At 34.3% G+C, this 6,528-nt stretch overlaps 1 long non-coding RNA gene across 1 annotated transcript; it reads left to right on the top strand.

The window, feature by feature from the left end:
- The first annotated feature begins 2,060 nt into the window (after positions 1–2,060).
- On the top strand, positions 2,061–5,438 carry LOC130649177 (uncharacterized). Its single transcript, XR_008983013.1, has 3 exons — positions 2,061–2,155; positions 2,281–2,446; positions 5,228–5,438. It is a non-coding gene; the product is annotated as an uncharacterized LOC130649177 (long non-coding RNA).
- Positions 5,439–6,528: the final 1,090 nt, after the last annotated feature.

Below are 6,528 nucleotides of genomic sequence, written 5' to 3'. Positions count from 1 at the left end.
ACACCCCCTCCAACAAATTATTATGTTGTAAAGGTCACTCCGATATTTTAACGCGAAACCGGAAAATATTTCGTCATGAGCATGCGCAGTTTTAGATTTACTGCTGGAATGTTGGAAAATCTCTTTTATGCGGAATAAATATGATAGTTGAACTCAAGTCAAATTTTATTTTTTTCCAAGGAAAACAAATGCAGTGGATTCTCTCTAAAGCGGACACCATTGGTGCAAAAAAATGTGTCCGTCTTAAAGAGGTGTCCGCTTTATAGAGATTGTATCTAAAAATCCATTTTAGAGAAAATTTTACCGAAAACATGACTTTTTTGGTTTATATACGTTTTTTCTTTGTTCTATTCCCTCCAAATCAAGGAAATGAGACGTATAATTTGATGTATGTGGACTTGTATTATTCATATGCTCTACTTTTATACAAACGAAAACAAATTGTATTTTATAATCTACTCGAAGAAATCTCGGATTGAAGTTTGCTTTCTTTTTTTTTATTTGGAGTTCCTCCACTATTTTCGTAACTGATGACAGAATTCTTGACTTTCCTCGTCAATGATAGCTTTTTTTCATGTGTCCGCTCTTGGAGGAGGGTCCGCTTTACACAGAGCTTTTTCAAGGGAAAATGTCATTTGATTCGAAAAGAAGTGTCCGTTTTATAAAGTGTCTGCCTTATAACTGTCCGTCTTACAGAGATTTTTTGGTGAGAGTTTGACCTAAAATCAGTCCATTCCAAGAAATAGTGTCCGTTATATAGAGGTGTCCGCTTTAGACCATGCCCGCTTAGTTGAGAGGCAACTTTGCTTTGACTAATCGAGCACGAGAAAGCCGATATTGAAAATTTTGTTTTTGATATCCATGAATTCTCTTGGGTAAAGCTGGAAAGACTTGCCTCAAGAATAGATGGCGTAATACTTTACCAGCTTCTTGTAACAGTTCAGGATGCGGTATCTTCAAATGATTATTTGTGATTGCAAATCCTAGCTCACTGCTCGAAAATACTCCTCCGTCACTGTTTCGTCCTGATTCACCTGCCTATTCACCTATCTATAAGCGTGAACGAATACCTAGCATTGCATACAGCCAACAACACGATGGAATGCGTTCTTTTGTAGTTAAAAAAAACGCGAGCCTGATCTAGAAGGAACCTGCACGACAGCATGCTTTCCATCTATAGCCCCTAGACAGCGAGGGAAATTCCATGTGCTTTTAAAGTCTTCAGAAATTTGAAGCCAGTGTTCTTCAGTTTGGTGTATTTTAAGAAGTTCATGCTCTAGTAGTGTATCCCACAAAGCCTCCGAAGTTTCTTTGATAACTCTATCAACAGCCGTTGGACTTATTCGAAAAGAAGCAGCTATTGTACATTGTGCATTTTCAGTTACAAGATATTTCAACGTGACACAAAGTCTTTCACTTTGCCCAATCGGTGTTCTCCTTTCGTTCAATTTTATGAAGCGACTAATCGCAGGAGTTTCATGTTCGGCAAATAGTTTCCTAACCCACATACGTTTTTTGTTCGTTATCTTTTTCTCTTTTCCTATGAAGAAGAAGTACATCAGAGTTCTTCTTTTTAAACCATATTTGTTTATGTTTATAGTTTTTGTCCGCGCCAAATTTTAATTGAATAATGATCGCCATAAATGTTACGCGAAATGTTTTCCGTTCCGCAGTTTTTCCACGAAAAAATTAACGCAGAAATTAACCTTAGAACTTCAATTTCTGGAGGGAGCAACACACACCGATCCTATATATGTTTACATGTCAGATCAAAAATCGATCCGGTATAGTAGAAACACTTCCAGGAAGACAAGAAGCTGGTTATCTTCTGAAGTTAAAGATAATTAACTCCTATATATACGGAGGTGTGGCACTCGAGGCCCAAAATATGCTGATATCAGCAGCAAAAATCTGAAAATCATAAGGCAAAACCACATTTTTTTTAAAATTACCCAGGGCTAAGTGTAGTTTTGATAGCTTTGGCCAGCACTGAAGCGTGCGATAGTTCATGTCAAACTGCTAGGGTTTCAACATGGCTAGTGTAGTAGAATATTCTGCCCCCCTAGATTATTCTGCCCCCCCCGTAGTTGTGACTAATTACTTTTAGTAGCAGCTATTTGTCCGGCAAGGCAGTTCGGCAAGGAAGCGAAGGAAGGTTAGTTGAATGTCAAAAATAATCTCTGACTTTGGTTTTTTATAATACGAATTAATCAAATTGGTATAAAAAAGGAGTCAAAGATGTATTTAAAGTTAAAAATAGCCAAATTCATACTCTCTTAGGAAACGAAAATGTTGACTGGCAGTTAATGGAAAAGTTTTGGTTGTGGTCAGCTAGCTGCACAAGCTGATCTAGCTACCCTTGTTGTCTGTTTTTTATCAGAGATGTCTAAATATTGCCATGACCAGAAATTACTTTGCAGAAAAGCTATCATCGTCACGAACTACCGTAAGAAATGTTTTTAAATGAGATTTTTATGCCTTTTTGGGCTGTAGCAATTGCATGCTAGGATGCAAGCGCTAGATGAAACTATAGGTCTCATTTAGTCTCTTTCTTTGCATGAAGGTATTGTTACCTTTACATGAAATCAAGGAGAAGGTATCAATGTACACTAGATAATAGTTTTAAAGCCTCACAAATGTTTCTATAGAAAGAAATGGGCCAAAAAAGACCTTTCTCCAGTGAGTACATCTTTATCTTACACAAGTAGTATAAGTTCGCCAAAACTTAGCAAAAACGCCTTACACGTATGCTACAAGTGCTGGCTTATTTACTAAAGGTTATATTTATTTCGGTTATGCGTCTTTAATCACCTTCCGTCCACCGTCCTAAAGACCTGTAATTTGCCAGGTTACATTATATACATATAATTAATATTAATGTAAATCAATTTTAAGGGACAGCAAAATTATTTTAAAAGCAAAAAACAATACTTTACAGCCAAAATTTAATTGCAAATTTTAAACCCTTTTATGTTGGAGTATATACTTTGTAGTCGGTGCAATTTGAGGCAGCTATTTGAGGCAGAATATTAATTTTGAGGCTAACAAACTTATACCACTTGACGTTAAACATTCAAAGAAGTCTATAAGAAACGCGTAACTTTAAGAATGTGCTAAAATGTTATTTGCATTCAAGACTTTATGATGAATATAATTGCAGGTAGTTAATGCTTTTTTACTTTGTTGAAGCACAATTAGCAATTATATATATACTAGTTGGTGTTCCGTGGAAAAATCCACGGGTTTGCTTGTCCCTTTTATAACGCATTGCCAGATAAAATAAAGATGTGTAATAATATTTTTTAGGTAGTTTACTTTCACCATCAGTATATATATTATATATGGACAAGTTCATAAATATCAGACACTGATTTGGACACTGCAAAAAAGCAAGAAAGCAAAATTTCCTCATAATTTGTTTATAAATCCGCCTAGGTTGCTAAAATTTTAAGGGATGCTGCGTACGCTTGTTCTTTAAAGCACTCTTTGGTATGTTTATTAAAAAAAAAATCAGGACACAAATTTATCAGAGTATTTGAACAATTTACTGATAAATTTTTAACAAACGAAAATGTCACAATGATACTCATTTTTCAATTAGATAAATGTCCTGTATTTTGTAAAGAACATTAAAATCATATCAAGTCTTATTTAATAATGCCTAAAAACAATTTTAGGGGTAATAAAATGATAAAATCTTAACAATTTACATAGCCAAACTCTACTTTATTATTGCCTTTTTAAGTGTTTTAGACTGTTATGTTAGACTCATTGAGTATTGAGTGTATAAATGGTTACTGCCACATATGGTTGACAATGCTTACTATGTGTGTTTACCGTACTATGTTTACTATGTTGAAATGCTTCTGGACAGGATTTGATAACAGAATAACTAGAAATGGAGTATATATTTACAAAGAAGAATATCCTGATTCAGATTTGTTAAGATATTATCACTTTTTTGCTTTATATATGATATATATTCAGTACTGTTCCAGTTAACTGTATTTTCATATAAAATAATTACAAAAAATAGTTATGTCTCTTTTTGTTTTGTGGTCACAAGCTGATAAAACCTAACAATTTCGTAGCTTTAGAGTGTTATATTTTTATCATTTTTGTGTCCTGGAAATAAAAAAATATGCAAAATTGCTCAGAAAGTTCCTAAAAACATCATATTCAAAGCAAAATACATAACTTGTCAAAAAAGGAGTTTAGAGCATTTTTTATCAATTTCAAAATTCTGCACTTTTTAATTTTTTATCAATTTATTGTTCCTGAAACAAACGTTAATAACTATGTTAATATTTGCTGTTATGAAACAGGGATTTCATATTCAGGAACTTCTGGCTATAATGCTAAGTCTAAAATCAAATTGGTTTTTTAACTTATTCTTTATAAACATTTTCTAATAAACTTAAAACAACTTATACCAATGTCCAAAAATCATCAAAATATGGTCTGATATTTATGAACTTGTCCATATATACAAGAGAAAAAATGCAAATTTCCAAACTATTTATAAAAGGACATTGTAACGAAGTTGATACATATTTTTGACAATTAGTCAACATTTATGTTCCAACCTTCTACTCATGAGCCCACATTACGGATTTGTTTATTGACTTTTCCAGCCTTTTGACGTATTTTTACTGATTCCATCAGGTTTTCAATGAAAAGATTACCATGGAATCTAGGAAATGAACATATTGTGATTGTGTAATACAAGAAAACATGATGAATATTATGAGTTTCATATTTTTAACTTACCCCAACAAACCAATTTCTTTAACCTCAGCAGTCGTATTTTTATTCTTCTCATTTATTTTTTTCTTCTGTGCTATACTCTTTGTCTGTGCTACCCCTGACTTCTGTCTATTATGTGTATGTCATGTATGTTCGAAATACCCCAGTCATAAGGTTAATTAATGACATTTTTGCACGATATGTAGTTATAGTTATAGTTTGTCATGAAGGACCTTCAATAGCTATGTTTTTATGTAATTTTTTTGCTGTAAATGTATTTCTTAAGGTTTGATATTCTGAGAAGTTTAGCCTTTCTAAGCTTAAGGGTTTTTTTGACTGATTTCTTTTGAAATAAATTAAGTGTAGAGGAAAGTGTATTTTAGTTTCTTTACAACTTTTGCATGCCTTGTTTAACATACCTTATGCTACAGAGCATCAGCATAAGAAAACACCCTTATTGAATTATTCTTTGTATAAATAGAAAGAAAACAACAGAAAAGAGGAAAACAGACAAATTCGTTAAAAAGACAACAGAATTTGAAGAAAAGCAAAGAATTCAAATTTTTGGAGAATTGGCCGACCCTCCAAAAACACCGCTTCTGAAATTAAAACTGGGTAATGTTTTTATGGTTACGAATATGAAAATAACAATGTACATATACAAGGAAAAGAAATTTCCAATTATAATTTAACGCCACTGTTTTTTCTGTTTTTTCATTTGAAAAACACCTATAAGGGGGGCAGAATATTCTAATGTGCTGGCTGGTTTTGCAGGCGCGTTTGATAGATTATTCCTTCTGTGTATGGATTAACCTTTTTTTAACAGATTAACATTTTAAGTCATCAATGAATGTCTGAATATTTTATCTTCCCGTAATTCCCAGAGAGGGCAGAATCTCCTAAGGGGGCAGAATATTCTACGCCACTTTTAATACCTAGCCCTCCTGGCTATTTTCCCAGGAACATTGCACAAATAATTTCTTTTGTGTATGGATTAAACGTACTCTAGTAGAGGAACATTTTGAGCCATTGGTGGATATGTGAAAGTTTCATTTCATGTAATTTACAGGGGGGGGGGGTGTGGGGCAGAATATTCTACGCCGCGCAGAATATACTGACCCCCCCTGGCAGTTTTCTAGGCATATTGCGCAACCAATTTCTTTTCTGTATGGATTGAACGTACTCTACTAGAGGAATATTTTGGGCCATCAGTGGATATTGGAAAGTTTCATCTTCATGTAATTTACAGGGGGCGGGGGCAGAATATTCTACCCCGCGCAGAATATACTTCCCCGCGCAGAATATACTTCCCCTTTGGTCGTTTTTCTAAGCATATTGCACAAACAATTTTTCTTGTGTATGGATTTAACGTACTCTACTAGAGGAATATATTGAGCCATTAGTGGATATGTGAAAGTTTCATTTCATGTAATATACAGGGGGGGGGGGGGGGGCAGAATATTCTACGCCGTATAGAATGTATTGCCCCCTGGCTGTTTTTCCAGGCATATTGCGCAAACAATGTCTTTTGCGTATGGATTAAACGTACTGTACTAGAGGAAGATTTAAAGCCATTGGTGGATATGTGAAACTTTCATCTTCATGTAATTTACAGGGGAGTGCAGAATACTCTAAGGGGGCAGAATATTCTACGCCGCTTAGAATATACTGCCCCCCTGAGCCGGTTTTCCAGGCATATTGCACAAACAATTTCTTTTGTGTATGAATTGAACGTACTCCACTAGAGGAACATTTTGAGCCATGAGGGGATATGTGAAAGTT

The sequence above is a fragment of the Hydractinia symbiolongicarpus genome, chromosome 7, assembly GCF_029227915.1.
Source record: "Hydractinia symbiolongicarpus strain clone_291-10 chromosome 7, HSymV2.1, whole genome shotgun sequence".
NCBI classification, from domain to species: domain Eukaryota; kingdom Metazoa; phylum Cnidaria; class Hydrozoa; order Anthoathecata; family Hydractiniidae; genus Hydractinia; species Hydractinia symbiolongicarpus.
This window is presented reverse-complemented; position numbering and strand designations above follow the sequence as displayed.